Below are 20,990 nucleotides of genomic sequence, written 5' to 3'. Positions count from 1 at the left end.
AATTGTTATTATTGTTTATATGAATTATACAACATGATATTTGTTGGTAGATAATGTTATCTTATTATATCAGTTAATCTTTTGGAAAGTAATTATTTATTTGATGCTGATCTCTTAGTAAGTATCCTGACTGCTGTTTTTTTTTTTTTTTTTTTTTTTTTTCTTGTTTCCTAATGCAATTCCTGGCATGTAGCAGCTACTGAATGAATGTTGAATGTATGAGTGAATTTAGAGAGGCTAGTTTTTAAGTCTGTAGCAGTGTTTATATATATATCACAATCTTACTGAAGACTAATAATTTAGGGTATCTCTCCTATTAAAGAATGGATACAAAATTTCGATTCTATTCATTGTTGATGATAAATATTCAGATGCAAGCACAAACTGGAAGTAGTTTCATTAGAAATAGTTTGGCAGTCACAAAAATACTTAGTTATGGTGCACCAAATTGTAATTTGATAAAGAAAATAATGTTACAATCTGCTGGAAGGTTGCAATTACTCTTAAAATTAGGAGTTATTTGAGTTATTTTCACATCTTTTATCAAAACAGAGAAAACTATTTGAGACAAATTTATATCTTGAAGCTAGTATGCTTGCACTTAAAGGATAGTGTGTTTGATGTGAGGAATTTGATAAAAAGAATGGCTGACTAGGAGAAAAAGAAACCTGACTAGGGTTTAGAAAAAATATATTTAAAATTAGTACTCAAAAAATCATCCACATTTACTTATGTTTGAAGTTTTTATACTTAAAGTGCTTCAATGCAGTTAAATTATAAGATTAGCAGATATTAGATTTACATGAAATGAATTTTCTACTAAAAATGTTTAAATAAAATGGTTTTTCCACATTACTTGGTTAGCAATAGACAAAAAGTCATAGCTGTGAATATGTATAAGCAATGTACTTTAAAGGAAAAATTATTATGTTGAAATATTAATTTATATTTTTGTTTATTCTCTAATTATATATATATATATATATATATATATATATATATATATATATATATAATTTATTTTGAATCATTTGTTGGAATGTGGAATCAGTCAAAGAGAGCTTGGTGAAGAAACTTTAAATATAAGAGTGTAGGATTTGATTGTTTTTTAGAGAGTAGTGAGTCATTGCATAGTTTTGAGCAAGGGAATGATTTACAATCAATCATTTTATAGTCAAAGCTATAAATATAATCATAATATGTAAAGCTATGCCATAATGTTTATGAAATTTGTAATCATAACCAAATCCAAGTAACTTTTAGTAGAGACTAGAAGTATGGTAGAGGCAGTGAAGAGGAGGTGAAGGGTAAAAACATTCTAGAGAGATGTAGTACTTAAAAGTTGAAGCCATCTGCAGTGGTTTACTCCTGTAATTCCAGTGGCTTTGGAGGTTGAGGTTGGAGGGTTGCAGGTTCAAAGCCAGCCTCACCAACTTATTGAGGCCCTAAGCACCTCAGTGAGACTCTGTCTCTAAACAAGATACAAAAAAAAAAAAAAATATGGCCTGGGGATGTGGCTCAGTGGTTAAGTGCTCCCGAGTTCAATCTGAAATTAAAAAAAAAAGTTGATTAGACATGAGAGATGGGGAAGAGTCAGTGGTCAAAGATGACAAGTATTTTGATGATAACAATTTTCTTTTAGAATCTAAAATATTTGGTCTGTAGTTGCAGCTCAGTGGTGAAATGCTTGCTTCACAGCATGAGAGACTGGGTTTGATGCTCAGCAACACATAAAAATAAATAAATAAAAAGCATTATGTCCATTTACAACTAAAATTATTTTTAAAAAATCCAAAATATTCTTTGTATGTCTCTCTTGAATGTATGACATCAGATACATTTGAGATTCCTAAAATTTCTTTTGACTAACCAAGCTTCCAGAACGGCCATTAAGAAATATGTAGTGAAATGCATTCCCCTGTAGAGTATCTTGAGTCTATGAAAAGACTGGATTTTGAAGATTTAAAAGTGATTATAACTTCAAGAAATAGCTCATGGAGATGAGTGCAGTAAACTTTGGAATAACATCTTCCAACTAGCTGGGCAGACTCTTAACACCTCAACTCCCTGCTATTCTGGCTTTCTGGTTGACTCTTGACTTCCTTTGTCTGCTTCTTATCTCCAATCTGTGAGTCAGAAATTATAATTTAGGTGTGAAACAATTGTTTAAATGTCTATATTGAAGGAAGAAATAAATGCTTCTATCTCAGACAAATTAAGGTTATACTTAATTATTTCACAATTAATAGGATGCTTTTTCAAAACATATACTCATACAACCCAAAATGCTCCAATTATCTTTTATTTAAAATTTCCACTTAAATCAAGAATTTGAATGTTTGATACATATGGCAATATGTCATCAAATGATATGGTCTGTATAAATGATGTCATTTCTACCTAATAAACCAGAGCCCATGGTATTTCTTAAAAAATCTTACTCTCAAAGAAATAAACTCCCCAGTGATTTATAATTTTCATCTCTCTTCCACCCCATACACCAGTCTGGCTTCCAGGGAAACATTAAAAATTTTATTAAGAAATTTTAATTGTTTTAATGCATGGCACAAAAATACTTTGCCCAACTGACTCCTTCCTTAGAATTAATGCACTATGGACAAAGACTTATAAAAGAGTTTTTAAAGAACAGTTTTCATTATTCACTTAACACAATTTACTGTGGCTAGAATATGAAATTACTTGTGATCTAGAAGTTAGCACTGTAGTAATCTTCATTAAAATAGTTTCCTAGGAGTGTAGTAAAATGGTCTGGAAGGCATTTTAGGAGAAAAATCCAATACCATTTCTAGGATTAAAAACTGCATTTATAAAATTGAAGTATGATCATTGTTTTTGAATAGATGAGTGGACTATAAGTGATAGTATGGATTTTTGCTTTTCCTAACAAATAGCTTAAGGCCAGCAATATATATGTTTCTTTCTGGAGAAAATAGTACAGAAGGATAATTTCACATTTATAACAAAGTTTTTAAGAAAAAAATACCCTTTAATGTAATGTAATGTACCTTTAATTGTAAGACAGATATAAAAAAGGAGAAAAATGACAACTTAGAATCTTTGCTTCCATAAGCCCCATATGTGAGATGAACTTGAGAGAACAATACTAAGTGGAATTCCCAAACTTATGAGGTTGAGAGCCTGTCTTCCATTTTTTATATTATTCATTCTTATTTTAAAAAATACTGGCAATTGTATTAAAAGCATATGATTGATTTGATACTGAAATTTTTATATTCATTGATATAATTAGAGATGCTGGTAAGTTTGAAGGTTGTGATTTCTGATATTTATTGTTGGATGTATGTTTACTTTAAGAGAGAAATAAACATTCCCTTAAGACCTGGTCATGAATTATGTAAAGTTGAATATAACTGGGAAATTCAGAAAAGGAAAGGATTTTCTTTATCTTTTTAAAAGTACTTTATTAATGCTTTTCCTTTTCCCAAATGGATTTGTCCCAGTGATTTCTAATTGGTTTTTGGGTGTATGAAATCTGTCTTTATAATAAACACTAAAATTGGATAACTTGGATGTTTGAATATTTAAAAAACTGAAATTTTATGCAGGTGAAACCCAATTTGTTTATAACATGACTTTCAATTTAAACACACCATGGCACAATTGTGACATTTCAGAATTAGTAAGCTACAGATAATGGGAGTAAAATGACACATTGATTACCATATCATCTGGAAGCAGAACTCCTTTAGAAAAAGTTGGCCTGGGTGTTGGAGGGATTTAAATGCCTGTTCCAGTTTCTTCATTCTGGGATTGAAGAAGGCAAGCTGTTGCTGTAGGTATAGTCACACTTCTCAATGGGCAGGCATGCTGTTAGCAGTAGGGTGGAGGATTGTGGTAGAGGGTTTATGTGCAGCCAGAGGATTGTAACCATTTCCTCTGTGCATTGTGAGAGGGACTGTTGACAGCAATGGAAGCACATGCTTTCTCTCAACCTACATCATATCACCATCTTCCCACATAGAGGCATCTCTAATGTCAATGAATATCAAAAAACTTCAGTATCAAATCAGCCATATGTTTTTAATACAACAGATACAACACCCAATATTTTAAAAACAAAACACTGTCGCTTGTACACTTCCTTATTTTATGTGGCTTCTTAAGGACAAGAAGAGCTTTGAGATTTGGTTTTTTTGTTTGTTTGTTTTTTTGATTGCATAGTCAATATAGAATCAATATTCATCAATTCATTTTTTCTTATTTGTTTATTCCTTCTTAAGGAAATAGAGTGAATTCTTACATATCTTTTTAAAAATTTTTTAATTTTTTATTTCTATTTCCCTACCTACCAACCATTTCTCCACTTATTCATCCATCCACTTACCAATCTGTCCATCTGCTTGTCTACATATCTTGTTTCCACCAGAATAGTCCAAGAAATATTAATAGTGAAAAATAATAGATAAATCAGTCTTCCTAAACAGAAGAATTATTTGGGGGCTGGGACTATGGCTTAGCAGTAGAGCGCTCATCTAGCATGTGTGAGGCTCTGGGTTCAATCCTCAGCATCACATCAAAATTTAAAAAAAATAAAGATATTGTGTCCAACTACTTTTAAAAAAAGAATTAATTGGTCAACATTGTGAGACTCTATATAGTTTTAGTAGAATCTGGATTTTATAAGATGAAGGAAAACTAAACTCTTGAAATATGGTAAGTAGAGGGTTCAAACATTAATTTTAAAGTTTTTCAAGGGCAAGATTGAGATATTCAGTGCATATGCTTTTCAGTTTGGATAATTAACTTTCATCCTATTCTAATTATCTAAGGAATGTCATTTATCATTCCATTGATCTAGCCCAATTCTCTCATCTGTATCATAGTACTATTTATGTGATTGTGATGGTTGGCATTGGAATGTGGAATCTGTTCTTTCAAATGCTGATACCAATAATGTAAAATTCTCCCTATATTTAATCTGAGTTACATTTTAGGACATTCAATCTCCTCACTCAATATGCAATAGAAATTTTTAGCATTGGCATTGTTTTTATGGAAATGGAGTGGTAAAAGTGCATAACTTCAATGATTTTTTTATTTTTAAAATATATTTTTAATTTTTATTGTTTGAGGCAGGGTCTTGCTGTGTTGTTTAGCTGATCTTGAATTCCTGGACTCAAGCAATCCTGCCTCAGCCTCTCAAGTAGCTGGTATTATGGGCATGTTCTGTGCGCAGCCTAAAAATATATGTTCATTTTTAAATAAGATATAGTAATTGTACACATATATGTGATACAGTGTGTGTGTGTGTGTAATGTTTATATTTGGGTAATTGACATGTCTACCGCCTCAGACACTTATCATTTCTTTGTGTTAGGAACATTCAAAATCCTCTATTAGCTACATCAAAACACTCAGTTTATTTTGTCAACCACAGTTACCCTATTTAATTGTACTGAATAACTATTAGCAATCCTCTCCTCTATCCCCCTCCCTGACACACAAAGCAGGTGTGTTTATACTGAATTAATTAAACTAAAAAAATCACTTGCCTCTAACAGAATCTCTCAGGTATCCTTGTTGTATTTATAAATTAAGTGTTGAAACAGGAATTGCTTTTTATAGTTTCTGCTATCTGCTATTTTTAATTTTTATGTTTTGTGCATTGGGAACAATGTGGGTTCTGGGTTCAGAAGTGGGTTCAAAATCAGACTCATAGTGAGGCCTTAAACTCTCTAAGCTTCAGTTCCCTGTCTTTAGAATGGGGATGTCATGAGGATTAAGTAGCATACTACAACGTGCCTGGCACAATGCCTGGTACATAGCAGGTGCTGGGTAAATGATCTTATTCTTATATTAAAATAAACATGAGCTATTAATTAGTGTGATTCAATTTTAAATTTGACAGACATATAAGAAGTATGTGCAATAGCTACTCTGGAAAATCATCTTCTAGTATAATCCTACCATCTTGATCTTTGGTGGACTCTGGTATAGCTACATCAGAAAAGAAAGTTTTGGGAAGATAGCAGGTATTTTATAAAATATCATCTATGGTACAGGTTTCCATTAATGAAATCATTTCACACAGATAGATATCTAATTATACTTATGTCATTAAAAATACAAATAACCATCTAAAACTTTGTCTCTCTGGAATCCTTATAGGCAAACACCACATTAAGGAGATACGTTTTTTTATAGCATCTTAAGCAACAAGTAATTTATGCCTTCTTGAAAGAGGTTCAGGCCTTGTCTGGGGTTGTCCTTTGCAGCTCCCACACTTGTGCCACCAATTTTGGGATGCTTCCTCTGCTGTGCTGCCTTCCCAGAGCCCCCGGTGCCGCCATAGCCTGCCTCTGTGCTGTCACGCCCGGCTCTTGCCTCTGGCAACTGCTGCAGTGGGCACCTGGGGCCCAGCATTGGGCCCTAAAGACTGCTCTTTGTGTGAGCCAGGTCGGAGCAGCAGCCAGGCCTCTTGCAGCCTTCTGGGCCCTTGGCTCTGGCTACCGCACGCTGCGCATGGAAGGAGATAAAGCTTTTGTCGAATTCCTGACAAATGAAATTAAGGAAGAAAAGAAAATCCAGAAGCATAAATCCATTCCCAAGATATCTGGAGTGAACGTGACAGAAACTAAATCAGTACAGAAAGTTGCTGGGGAAAAGATTACTTTGAACATTAACAATAGAATCCCAACAACATTTGATGGTGAGGAAGAGGCCTCAGAAGGGCAGAAGGTTGAAGAACAGGAACCTAAACTGATCCACTCCCAGTTGTGTGGTTGAAATTACGGAGGGCGATAGCTAGAAAGCTCTTGTACTAGACTGTCAGTATCCAGAGGATGAGATTGGACAAGAAGAGGAAGCCTAGAATGACATCTTCTCTATTAAGGAAGTTAACTTTCAAACCACTGGCGAGTCTGAATGAAAAGACTATTTACACTCTGAACACAGATTCCTTAGACTGAGCCTTGTATGACCACCTAATGGATTTCCTTGCAGACCGAGGGGTGGACAACACTTTTGCAGATGAGGTGGTGGAACTCAGCACAGCCCTGGCACCAGGAGTACATTAATTTTCTTGAAGACCTCAAAAGTTTTGTCAAGAGCCACTAGAGCAATCAGAGACACTTGAAGGCCTTAATATTATGGTGAGCTTTGACCAGTGAACAAAAACTACCCTTACACCAGACCGTGTGCTTTGAATTGGATGTCATCCTAACATCATGGGGGTGGGGCAGAATAAGCACATTTAAATTATTGCTATCATGCTCTCATTTACTATTCATTTGGTAGTTTTCCTGTACAAACCTATTATTTCTAGATTTTTGTATAACATAATGATGGACAATAAAATTATTTTATCTCCAAAAAAAGAGGTTCGTATGATATTTGTAATTTCTTCATATAAAGATACCTGATAACATTTTACACTTTAGTTGGAGGACAGATCTTTCAATGCTCAAAGATTTAAAGGTTTTTTCCCCATTTTTTTCAATAAACAAGACAAGTTTATTTTATAGATGTTAATTCATTTCAGGAGTTGGAAATTCTAAGTCTGATTTTTATTTAAAATATTCTCCTAATTCTTCATAACAGAAGATGAGCCTGTGTGTGTTTTTGCAAAAATTCTTGTGGTCTAACATTCAAGTTTTGTTTGGGAGGGGTGATAAAGGACAGTAGAAAAGTTATTAATATCTTTAGAATTCAATGTTGTATGCATAATTTGAATATATCTGGAAAACAATGAAAATTATTTCTACCATCTCCAGTTTTTAATTAATTTCTTAAGGGTGGAAGGAAATACTTTGAAAGATTTAGCAGTCAAATTCAAATGACTATGCAAACAGGTGGCAAAATTTCTTCTCCACCTGCCATGCAACTTTATCTCAAGAAATGTTTCATTCAGCAAATGCTGCTGCTAACAAATAATTCTCTTTTTTCAGAGCAAAAAAAAAATGGAGGGGGAAAAATTCTTTGAAGAAAACATTTTTCTTGATTTTTTAAAAAATTGTGAGTATTCTGCAACTTGTATTTGGGGTAAAAATGGGAGTTCATAACCCACTTGAATCAAAGGTATGAAAGATGATATGTCATGAGCTTTGTAATGTTTTTGAACAACCAATAAAAACATAAATAAATAAATGAAGAAGCAATGAGATAATTAAAAAAAACTGTTTTGCAGAATAAATTGGATCTAGGTAGCAAAAATTTAAAAAAATTGTAAGTATGAAAAATATGTATTTTATTTTCTTGGGGGATGGGTGGTGGAAAGCATGAATGAGTGAGTACACTGATTAACCCACCTGTTTTGTAGTATTGTTAAACCATTACTGGCTTTTTTGTTTTGTTTTGTTTCTCTTTTTGTATACCAAAGCACTGGTAGTAACTTTCAGATGTGATAATTATATTAACATGGGATCTTAAAACATTTGTATAATACTTTAAACACTAGCTCAAGAGACCATATTCTTAGTAAAATGATGTTATTAGAATATATTGTTAGACTTAACCTCTGTAAGGAAATGGTGGCAAGCAAAATGTTGCACTGAGAAACCAATTGGCAACTAAATACAAAAAAAGGTAAAGATATTGTTCATATACTTTTGCATTTTTACTTTTCTTTGATTCATTTATTTGGTGTCAGCTAGAAGCTAAAGTGCCAATGCATTAGTTGGCATACACAGCCTCTACTAAGAAAAGTTATGTTTCTCTGTATTTTTGAAACTAATAATTTCAAAAAGCACCAAAATTTAGTTTCCCATTCCTTCCCAGTAAAATTTGACCTGATCTGCCTTTCTATATAACATGAATTGGGGTTTGCAATGATTGAACCAAAGAAAATGAAATGTACATTTTATATTTTACCGGGACAACTCCTCATTTTTTAAGTACCAAAGTACTGGATACAGTGGATTTGTGAAGATTTAGTTCTGGGCATTGGGAGATTATTTGGGCTTTGAACTCAAATACAATTTAAGAGGTGATCTTCCATTTCCTATGTGACAAGTTAATTTGCTATAGCAAATTTTAAGAACGTACCATTATTTATAGAATCTCTAACAAATTAAACTTCTACATAACTATGTTTTTAGAAAATATATTTGAACTGTATTAACAGAGCACTCTCGCTGTAGCCCATCTACCAGGACATGGATGTAGTATAAAATCATGACATTTGCCATAAAAAATAAAAATAAAAGATTTGTCCATTAGATGATTTTAAATTTTCTTTTCAAATATCCATTTTGATGAACATTCCATGTAGACAGTAGGGACTTAATATATGTCTGCACTAGGAACTTCAAAGAATGTCTTCTGCTCTGCTCTGATCATTTTATAGGTTTAGAGTCTTTGTTTTAATTTGCATATTCTGGAATACTGATGAAGTTTAACCTACCATTTTTGTTAACCATTAGTATTTCATGTTTGTGAATTGTGTGCTCATGTGATTTAAATATATTTCTCTTAGGGTGATTGTTAAACTATGGAAATTCTGAGGCAGGATTACAATGTTAGCATCATTTTGTGAACATACAACATACTTAAAATGTTTTCCTTGTTTGTCTTAAAACAACAATGCAAAGAAATGTCATATTCTGTGGATGTTCAGTTTGACCATGTTTATAATTCTTTCCGCAAAATGATACAGGGATGCTTCATCTGTAACCTAATGCTCTTCAAAAAAGTAATTGTTTTCTGTGAGCAAGCACAGTTGACTGATTCATGCCCATTTTTGTGAAAGATTACTTTTGTGTTCTGGGGGTGTTTACATTGTTTTGAAAATAGTAAGTGTCCAATGGATAGGAGTGCCTTGACAGACATATGCAGATTTAATATCATGTGAAGAAAGAGATATTTAATTTTTAGAGGACATATATTATGCTTTTCATGCCAGGCTCTGTGTAGAAAATATAGATACTAATAAAGATACTAGGTGCTTGAATATCCTATTAAACTAATTCTCAATGAATAGAAATCTTCTGATTAGAGATACTACTCACCATCAATGTATTTTTTTTTTACTTTTCCAACTGATTCTGTAATTTTAAATGCCTGGCTACAAAAGTTATTGAGAAGTATACGTGAAGATATGTATTAATATTTCTGTTATGATTATGATATCTAAAGTTTAAAATTTTATCCTTTTCATGAGATCTTCTAAGAATTTTCACATTTTAGATTCTTGAAGCACTGGAAATTTAATTTTGTTATGAGGTAGGTGCTTACATTTTCTTTTCTTCCATGTGATAGTTATTAATTTGGTCAAGTGCTATCTGGTTGCATATAAAATCCTGTGGGATTTTAATTTGAATTGCCTTAATTTCCACAACAGTTAATGGATAATTAATTATAATATTGAGTCTCCCCATTGGTGAACTTAGGGCATGTTAACATTTAATCAGGTTTTCTTATATGTCCTTCAACAATGTTTGTAACCTTCACAACAACAAAAGTCCTGCTTGATGTTTGTTGTTGTTGTTTTTTACTTCCTGCTGTTACAATAGTATTTTCTAACTAGTTTCCACTGTGTACTGGGAAGCTATTAATTTTTGGTCTTTTGTCCTAGAAATTTGCTCTCCTTTCTTGCTACTAAAGAAAACCTTTTTGATTTTGTCTTTTTTGTTCTTATTCTTGTGCCCTTATTCCTTATCTTGTCTTATTGCAAGGATCTCCAGTACAATGTTTGACCTAACAGTCACAATTATCTTACTCTTGCTTTGATAGTACTACAACCAAAATGTCACTATTCATGTGATATTTTCCATATGATTTTTTCTAAATATATTTCATAAGGTTAGAATGATATCCTTCTATTTCTTGTTTACCAAGATTTTATTTTTTAAATTAAATTTAGTGTCTATTATATCATATGCTTTTTCCAAATATCTTCTGAAATGATAACACATTTCTATTTTCTCCTTCAGTCGTGTAATGTAATTAATTATATTGATAATTAACTTCTGATAGTTAACCAGTCTTTTATACCAGCACTAAATCTTTCCAGGTCATATATTTTTGTTTTGTTTCAAACAGATGGTTAAAAATCACAGTGCATTTAACACAAGATGATGGGAGTTGATGCGTTTTAAAGAAATAAAATCATTTTCTCAGACTTAGAACTTAATTTTTTGATTACTGTAATTAGACATTATTATGAACTTACACTATTTCATCTGTCACTTGAAATGTGAAGCAGTTTTTTAAGTTGGTATAATTTAATGAAAAATATATATTATAATTTTGGTTTCTATTTTTCATTTTTTAAAATACTTGGCTTTAATATTATTTGATTAAGCTCTCTTAATATGAGAGATCATGTGTATATGAGATACCTATGGGATTTAGATGATTTGTTTTCATTTCATCATGTATCTTATTTCCTAAAACAGCATTTATATAATCAGAGTCTCAAGCTCAGTACCCAAGTTAACTTTGCCTGCACATATAATGTAGGCTTACCTCTTTTATGAAAGCATATCAGTAACTTCTCTGTCTTCCCATGGTTTTTCAGTCAAGTGGCACAGAACTTTGTGTTGACTGCTTAAAAACAATTTTTCAGAAAGTTGTATTACTTTTAATGCAAATCCCTGTTATTAAATGTCAAACATTAAGTCCATAAATTTATACAAAAGATGCTTTCTTCACACATTCTATAGGGTTTCTACTTTCTTTCCATTAAAATGAATGAAACATAACTCGATTTACAAAAGGATTAAAACATGATTAAGTTTCAGGAGTGATGTCATGTGAAATGCCTAGATGGGAAATAATAGATAATTTATTTTTCCTTTGTCTAAATATCAGAAATGTTTTAAATTAAGTTACTTTATGGCAATTATTATCAGTTTAATTCACCTGACTATGATTAGAATGGATAGGTAAAAAGATGCCTGGAGCAACAGCTGATTTTAACTTTCATTCTTGCAGTTAGATTCCTGGGGATGGGTATGTTTAGTCATTAGTTAAGTAAGGACAACCACATTTTGTCCAGAAATGGAAATTATTCATATATTAAAGGAAATTAGAAAAAAATGTGTGCAGTCTGCAAAAAATAAGATATCATGGGATAAATTATCCATATTCTAATTTTGGGGGGTTGGTAATAAGTGAATTCTGAATTAATCTAAAATGTATTTTCTGTGAGTATCTCTTTTATTGAATATTTATTAATTTTAATTAATATTAAAATGTTATTCAAAATTGAAACAATTTTAAGAAGTTTTATGAATGAATGAATTTTATTCTATACATTTTAATCTAGGAATAAGTAGATAATTTTTTGTACTTAATATAGAGATAAATGTGTAATTCAGACAGTAATTCCATGCTCAATAAAGTAAGAATCTGTAGTTTGCATTCTTATATTTGTCCAATCTCATACTGTTTAAGATAGATCAGAACAAATTTATCTTTAACATTTGAAAAGAGAAAGAAGCATATTACATGTCAGAAGTCTAGACCTGAACTGTGCAATGGAATTTTCCATAGTGAATAAAATCTTCTATAACTGCATTGTCTAATATCATACCCAGCAACAATATAAGGATATTGAGCATTAGAAATGTAGCTAGTACCATAGAGAACTATATTTTGAATTTTATTTAATTTTAATTAATTTTGTCTTGCATACATATATTCACACGTGGCCAGTGTCTACCATATTAGACAGTGCTGGTCTAGAATCAGGTTCTCCAACCTTGTCATCATAGCCATAATCCACTACTACAACATCAACATAACTCTTGTTTTTATAAAATATGCATACCAAATTTGAAGTTCATACCTCTTATTAAAATCTATTTGGCTAATATTTCACATGTGGATCAAGTTACATTTTAAATAACATACTGCCATAAACTAGAAAAATTCTGAACAAAGCAAATGCTGAAAAATTTTATTGTGTGTAGGGAAAACTGATAAAGGCCAATACAATTGACCAGTGCATTTCTACCAGTTTCCATGCCAACAGAACTTTGATTATTGGGATATTTGATGATAACTGACACAATGGAATAAATATGAAATACACATCCTAAGACCCTTTTTATTCTCTATTAATGTTAAAAAATCTCAAACTAAGATTACTTGTTAATAACTTTCTTTAAATAAAAATTTTTCTAAGACTCTGATATGGAACTAAGAGGGCCATAAAAATAAATTTATATTTGAAATATTAGATATAAAATATTAGATCTGTTACTGAGGTCCATACATTCAAAGAGAATTAAACTACCCCTTAAGATTATCCAATGATGTCACAGTAACATTTTAAAAGCCAGAAATAATCAGAAACCACATTTTTACATGGTGAATGACTACTATTATAAAATATTTTGTTAACTACTTTATTTCTAAGTATTGAAATTATGAATTAAAAATTGATAAAGAATTGTTGCATATACTCTGAGGGAACGAAATTTTAAAATAATTTTCCAGGCCTTAAACTCAAAAGCTAGATTCCAAGTTTTAGTTTTTCAGAAAAATGTTTCTATACATTCTTTATTCCAGAATAAGATACAATATATAACTATATATTTTATTTTCTTTAATATTTTTTCAGCAAATTTATTTCAGACATTAATTGTTGTGTAGGTTTTTTCTAAAAGGTATTAATGTTCTTAACATATAAATATACATGTACATATATGCATACATGTATACACTTTTAGAATTAAAACCAACATAGAATTATTTTATTTATTAATACTGCTTGAATAACCTCATTTAGTCATTTTGTGCATGTAGACATATATGAAAGATAAAATATATTTAAAAATAAAATATGATTTCAAAAATTTAAAATGTGAATCTCACACACATAAAAAATGAAAATATGTGCTGAGGTTGTGGCTTAGTGGTAGAATGCTTGCCTAGCACATGCAAGGCCCTGGGCTCAATCCTCAACATCACATAAAAATAAATAAATAAAATAAAGGTATTTTGTCCAAATACAACTAAAAAATAAATATTAAAAAAATTGAAAATATGTCAAAGACTTTTAGTCATTAAAAATGAACACTGGCAAAATGATACAATGGTGTGAGAACTTTATAAACAGTAGTTTTATCATCCATCTCAAAAAGATGCTGAATTAAGTTGTAAGTTAGAGACAAATTTGATTAATATAATATAGAGCAATAAAACAATCTTTTTTCAGAGAGAAAAATATGCACCTTTAGTGAAAAAAAAATATAACTTAATATGTTCCCAGAATTAGGTCCTAATCAAACAGTAAATACTAAGTGTGACAGAAATACATCCCTAACAGAACTGAATTTTTGAATGTGTCTGTCAAACAATGCTCAGTAAGACATTTAAAGTTGTATGTCCATGTACATATGTACAACTATAATGCACCAATTAAAAAATGAGGAAAAAATACAATAACAATAGACATATGGCCTTTATCTTATTTTCAGGCTTTTGATAATTTCTTAACAGAAAGGAAGTATTAGATCTTAGAATTTTTTCATCAGGATAATACTTCTTTTTTTCCAATCCAAAACTCTAAACAAAAAAAAATCTATATAATTTCTTCATAAGCTCTTGAGAGATAAATAATTTAATTTTGCAATTTATGCATCACATTTTACCAACACTGATAACCTTAGAAAACAGAATTTTGTGCATTTTAATGTGGTGACAAAGACTTTAAGTATCATTGTAATTTTTGATCAAACTAGAGTGGAGTCAGCATGCAGGCAATGCAGAATGAAAGCCTTCTTGTTTTCTCTTATTAGTACAGCTACCATTTCAGAGACCATTCTGCTGCCATCTGTCAGACTAAGGCTCTTTTTAGGCTACAAAGATTCTTTGGTTAAGTTATATGGGCTGGTGGTGAGGTGGGGTGTGGTGAAAATCTAAAACTGGAAAGGGGACTATATTAGAAGAAATCCCTCTTTCTTCCTGCCTCCCTCCTTCCCACCCTATTTTTTTCCTCCCTTCCTGCCTTTATCAATTCCTTCCCTTTCTTTGTTCTTTATTTCTAGGTTAAGGAAGCTTATTTCTCCTTTCTGTGCAGGCTCCCAGTGCCTGCACTAGAAGGTGAGGAGACACTAATAGCTCCTAGATAGATGGGATAGGGGAGTGTCACTTAACAAGATGCACAGATCACAATAAACAAGTGAGCAAACAGATAAAAAAAAACATGGTGGGTGCTTCTCCCAGAAGAAGGTTTGTATAATCTGTTTTTTTTTTTTTAAAGGGAAGTTGAAGCAACAGAAAACTCACAGGCAGAAATTTTTCCTGTGTTGGTGTGATAGATACAAAGTTCTTTCCAAGAGTCTTATAGAGATATAATGCAATTTAAAGCAAAGGGCAGTGGGGAGGGGAAGTAGGTAGAGTAGCATGGATATCTGAATTTTAGTTATTGACACATTATAAACGTGCAATAGCAAAAGTGCTGAGGCAAGAATAAACAGAAATCTATATTATGGAAAAGAATTTAGCATAAGTGGTGTTTTGAAAAAATATACTAATATTTTAAGATTTGTGATTGTATTTTTGTTTCCTTCTTTTGATTGTTTATCTTTTCTGTATTTTTAAGAATAAATCTGGCCGGTATGTGCAAGATGGAGGCCACAGCGGCAGTCATGGTGGCTCGGTGTGTGAGGCTGGTGCAGCACAATATCCCAGCTTTGGCATTGTCTCTGAGGACCTCTCCTTGGTTGTTGTGCACAACTACAAAACAAAAGAACAATGCCCACAGCCTGGAAGAGAATGTGCGTCACAATGAGCAGAAGACAGAGCATCCTTGGAAGAGAAGGTCAAGTTGGAATAGCAGCTGACACTATGGAAAAATACAAAAGAGCTTTGGCAGATACTGAGAACTTTAGACAGAGGAGCCAAAAACTGGTGGAAGAGGCAAAATTATATGGCATCCAGTTCTTCTGCAAAGACTTGCTGGAGGTTGTGGACATTCTGGAGAAAGAAACGCAGAGTGTTCCAAAGAGATTACAGATGAAAACCCTCACCTGAAAAGCCTTATATAAGGGGCTGGTACTGACCAAGGTGCAGATCCAAAAGGTGTTCACAAAGCACGGCTTGCTCAAGCTGAACCCCTTTGGAGCCAAGTTCGACTCTTATGAACATGAGGCACTGTTCCACACACCAGTAGATGGCGAGGAGGCAGCACGATGGTGCTGGTTAGCAAGGTGGGGTACAAGCTGCATGGGCGCACCCTCAGGCCTGCCCTGGTGGGGTGGTGAAGGAAGCATAACTGCCTACCTCAGGGTCTTTGGCTTTTAAGTCACTTGCTGTAACTCTTGAAAGGCAGTCTATCTTTTCCTAATTTTTGCTATATCCAGGCATTTAAACCATAAAATGGTAAAGCAAATGTAAAATCCAATCAAAGAAAGACACATCTCTGAAGATCACCTGGTGTCAAAATTCAAGATATGACACATACTGAGAAGCTTAATTTAGCAGGATAATTGTGAATAACTTCCAGGAAATAGTTTGAAAAAGAATAAACATATAATAATTATTCTGTATAAAATGATCTGCTATTTAATCTGAGATTTAGGAATGCCAAGCATATGAATTTGTTCCTTCAGTCCTTCTTTGAAATGTTTCTATAACATACAAAACAGTGAGGGAAATAGGCCATGGTACTCTCATGTTTATCTGAAGCAAAATTAAGAAAATCTGTTAGAATTGCTTTTCATTATTGAGTATGTTTTCAGAATCCTCTATTTTCTGTGTCCAGATCTATACAGTAAAATAGCTTTATCAATGGCATTTTATATACCAAAAGGACTTGGAACACAGGCAGGTGTTCCAAAGAAGAACAAAGGTAATGTTAATGAGAGATAGTAAAATAAAGATAAAATCTTTGAATATTTGAGAAAACAAAATAGGATGAACTGGTACTTGCTGAGAGAAGTAGGGTAAACATGACATAATAGTATTCAGAAAGCCTTCCTGGACTGCAGCAACACTGAAAGCAGTGCACAGCAAGGCCCCTGGACATTCCATCAGGTGTCAGACTGGCCCAAGGGTGAGCTTCATTTAGAATTTAATTGCAAGAGTTTTTTCTCAGGTCATTGAATGTGTACCTTGAGTCCATCCTTTACTTACCCATCTTATGGGGGAAACATCTATTTCAAAGTTGATCATTCATTTTCTGAGGGAAGATTCTCACAGTCTCTCTTGGACAATGGCAGACAGCACTTGTTAAAGTTTACTTTCCAAGAAAAAATAGTGATTCAACAAAATTAGCAATTCTTTAAATTAGAATGAAACTTTACTATGTTCTCTCATGTCAATATTAGGAATCATTGCAATAAAATTCACAATTCAGATGTTTAAGCTTAAAGCAAAAAATAAAATAGAAATACACTCTTTCTGAAGATACATCCTGACCTAAATTTGGTTATTTTCAAAACATCATTAGCCTAAAATTAGCACATGTTTAATTTCCAAATGCAAAGATATACAAATAATCTTGTGTATTTTAGCTTCTAGGATTGAGACACAAATCTCTCTGTGGTTTTATTAGTAATAATTTATATAAATTTAACAAAATCACTCTGCACAATTTTTGACAGTCATAGAAATTAAAATTTTAGAGTTACAGTTTTTTAGAAAGTACAAATGCAGTCTTCTTATGAGTAAACAGAGCTGTGGTCATCCAAGGTGGGTGCCTGAGTTATCCCATACTGTAGTTACTTATTTACCTTCACCTGGATTCACAAAAATGCAATTTAATCTACCATGAAAATTATATTCTATTGAAACAGCACTATAATCTGAAAAAAATATGGTTAACTTGATCTAAGTTAAGGCAAAGGGCAAAAAGGAATGGAGCTTTGCATAGTTCAATCTGCAAGCTGTTGGGGATTCTTTCATTTGGCTTTCCTCCCTTCATGCCACAAGCAGTGAGCTCTATATGTAAAGAAACCATAGTTATCATTTTAACTCATTTGAGATAAAGATAATTTTTTCCCAAGAAAGATAGAGTAGCCCCTGTATGTTATGGATTGATCAATAATATAGGAGCAAACTGCATTTCTGCAGAGTTATACAAGTCCAGGCATTAATAATGACAATGATTTAAAACAAACTGAGCTATTGGGAAAAGGCAAACATTTAAGAGTCTAGGCTAGATTTGTAACTCAATATTTATTAATTACATGTTGGCTGAAGTTGGGTTCCCTAGAAACTTGAGACCCAAATAGTACTAGATGTGCTAGTGTCTTATTTGGAGATCAATCCCAGGTGCACCAGTGGAGAAGTCAATATATGATACAATTAATGAGCAGGTTACTATTGTGGGCAAGGGGGGGTCTCTGGATACTTCATGAACTACCTGGCTTACATGGATAGTTCATGTCTATCTGAAATACTGAAATTTCAATATCACACTCATTTTCAGTACAATAAGACACTCATCTTATAGGGCCTTTACTTATAGGGACACCCAGGGAATGAAGGATTCCCTTTTCTCATCTCCTACTCATACTCACCTAAAGGAATGGCAAGTGAAATCATTAATGCAATTTCAACTATGTTTACCTCTCTTTTTGTGCCAAATACATATATAGAGAATTTAGACAAGTTATAGTTAGAATGCATAGTCTAATAAAGCTCAAAACTCTCAAAGGAAATGTGCATGCAAGATATTCTTTATGTGATACACCTACCATTCAGTGTTCTCTGTCATGGGGAAAGTGACACTCTCCAGTACATGGAGCTGCAGTGTAAAAAAAAACTAGCTTACTTAGCTCAGGACACACATATAGACCACTTCTGCCCATGAGAAGGCTGCTGCAAGGTGCTCCTGGTGAGAGCTGTTGCTTGAGCTGTGCTCTCCCATGGGAAGCTCTTGTATGTAGCCTCTCACCATCTTTTTCCCTCTTTCCTTTTATAGCTAAAAGTGGGACAGAAACAAGACCTACTGGCTGAGCGAGGAAGCTAGAGCAGAATGTAAGCTATGGGAACAGCCCCCTTTAACTTATTGAAGGTCATGGCTCATTTCTCAGATCAGTATCTGCACAGGCCACCAAGCAAACAGTCCTCTCAGTTGCTCGAACAGTTCAGACAGAACAAGAGTCCAAGCTCCTTCCAGATAAAGGAACAAGTTCCCTTTGCTTTCCAGAGTGAAGAATCACTCATACCTAAATACACCACCAAATAAACACTTATCTTTGTGCCCATCTGGATCATTCTGGAATGTTCTACTGAATCAAAAATCTACCAGTCAACCCTACATATAAAAACAGGACTCTTTACAAACAAAATAGTGTTTTAAAAACAGAAACAAAGCACTATTTAACATCTCTGAATGCCTGCTAAGACCATGTATTCACATTCCATAAAAATTAATATAGCTAATCTCTATTGACAGGAAATTTCTTAAGAGAAAAGCAAGTTTCATTCTTATAAGTGGGGGATGACCTAAAAATCTCATTAACACATTTTATGGAAATAAGAGTAACCAAAACAAATACAAATAAACAATGCATTATTGTTAATACTCTCTCTTAAGGTCATGAGAAGAACAAACTTTATTCAAAAACTTAATTGGGCACCTAGTGAAGTTATTGCTGCTCTACAGGCACTGTGGAAGATAGAAACAAAGGTAAATTGAACAGTTTCTATCCTACTTCAACCCTCCCCCTTTAAGAAGCTTAAAGTCTACAAGAACCTTAAGCCAGCATCTTACCATAAGGAAATCCATAGGAGGAACACAAACACTTGTCAGCAAAATAAATGAAGAAGTCTTAACAGGTTAACGACAAGAAGTTCATCAAATGTTCCTGTGAGGAGAAGTGTAACTGATCAATCATATATTTATCCAAATATATACAATGGCTTTAAGTAATTGCTTTCACTTGATGAGAAAGAAAACACAAGACAATAATAGAGTAGCAGGAGAGATTTTGCTATTACAAGCACATAAAGGTATGATTGAGAATGGTTTGACTACTCACTGTTTTTCTTGTACGTCAGAATTTCATAGGAATTCATCTCATATTTCTCAAAGGTTTGCCACACCTTTTCAATTGTGTCTTTATGAGTCAGCTCTCCATACATAAACCTGCAAATCAACTGAAGAGCTCAAGTTAGCAAATCAACAGGTATTTATTCTATAAGCACATGTTAAATATCTGTTCTGTTCCCAAACTATATGCTAGGCATTGTGATGTGCACACATATGTGAAAATGTTTGTTGGATCAAAAAGTCTTAGGGAAAATAGCAAGAAAGAAGGGAAGAGAAAATTCAAAGCAGAAGATGAGCATGTGAGCTTTAACCAAGAGTCATGTTAATTCAATAAAATAACAGCCCAATATGACTGAAGGTAGGCATGGAAAGGGAAATCTGCTATAGATAATACAGAAAAGCAAGCAGAGGACAGATTAAGGAGGAGACTATGGCAATAGAAGCCATGCGAGGCAATTCTAAGTTTATCCTGATGGCAACTGGAGGACATGGAAGGTTTTAATCAAAGGAGAAACCTAATCATATTTCATTTTAGAAATGTAAATTTGGAAGAATTCTGATAAAAATGGCCAAGTAAATATGGACTAAGATATTCCCTCTTCTAATTCCTAATAAACAAAAAATTAAAAGAGGAGCAGGGACACAAAAAAATATTCACCAAGTAAACAAGAAAGTGGGTGCAATTGGATGCTGTAAACATTAAGATACAGCTAAGGAAAGAAACAAGATTCAGTCACTGTCTGTGCAGCAACTTTTCCTGATCCTGCCCCACCAAACAGAAAAGAAAAACAGCATTGGGTTAAAAATAATGTTGACAGCATAAAATCCTACATGTTATTAATAATATAACTCCCTGCTGCTCATATGTAGAGACAAGTAGCCTAAGGGGGTAAATACAGAATATGAAATGAGAGAGAGAGAGAGAGAGAGAGAGAGAGAGAGAGAGAGAGAGAGAGAGAGAGAATGAGCTAGAGAAAACCTTGGGATAGAGCTTTACTGACTAACCCTAGTTCTTAGGCAGAACAATTGCCAGGACTGTCCATTTTTTCTGGTCCTACAC

The 20,990-nt window shown here is 33.0% G+C and overlaps 1 long non-coding RNA gene and 2 pseudogenes across 4 annotated transcripts in view; 2 read left to right on the top strand and 1 right to left on the bottom strand.

Moving 5' to 3' along the window:
* Positions 1-1,025: 1,025 nt before the first annotated feature.
* Positions 1,026-20,990, bottom strand: part of LOC144369926 (uncharacterized) — a 35,094-nt gene continuing 15,129 nt past the window's right edge. Inside the window, exons 3-7 of one of the 4 annotated variants that reach the window (XR_013429769.1) lie at positions 19,920-20,037; positions 19,652-19,745; positions 17,065-17,170; positions 11,446-11,526; positions 1,026-1,546 (exon numbers count right to left, since the gene is read on the bottom strand). This is a non-coding gene — a long non-coding RNA (uncharacterized LOC144369926). Of the gene's footprint in view, positions 1,547-11,445; positions 11,527-17,064; positions 19,746-19,919; positions 20,038-20,990 lie in introns of all 4 variants that reach the window. The other 3 variants (XR_013429771.1, XR_013429768.1, XR_013429770.1) reach the window with 3 other exon arrangements.
* LOC144369924 (complement component 1 Q subcomponent-binding protein, mitochondrial pseudogene) lies at positions 6,202-7,337 on the top strand (annotated as a pseudogene).
* Positions 14,551-16,906, top strand: LOC144369925 (grpE protein homolog 1, mitochondrial pseudogene; annotated as a pseudogene).

The sequence above is a fragment of the Ictidomys tridecemlineatus genome, chromosome 13 (assembly GCF_052094955.1).
Source record: "Ictidomys tridecemlineatus isolate mIctTri1 chromosome 13, mIctTri1.hap1, whole genome shotgun sequence".
Taxonomy (NCBI): domain Eukaryota; kingdom Metazoa; phylum Chordata; class Mammalia; order Rodentia; family Sciuridae; genus Ictidomys; species Ictidomys tridecemlineatus.
This window is presented reverse-complemented; position numbering and strand designations above follow the sequence as displayed.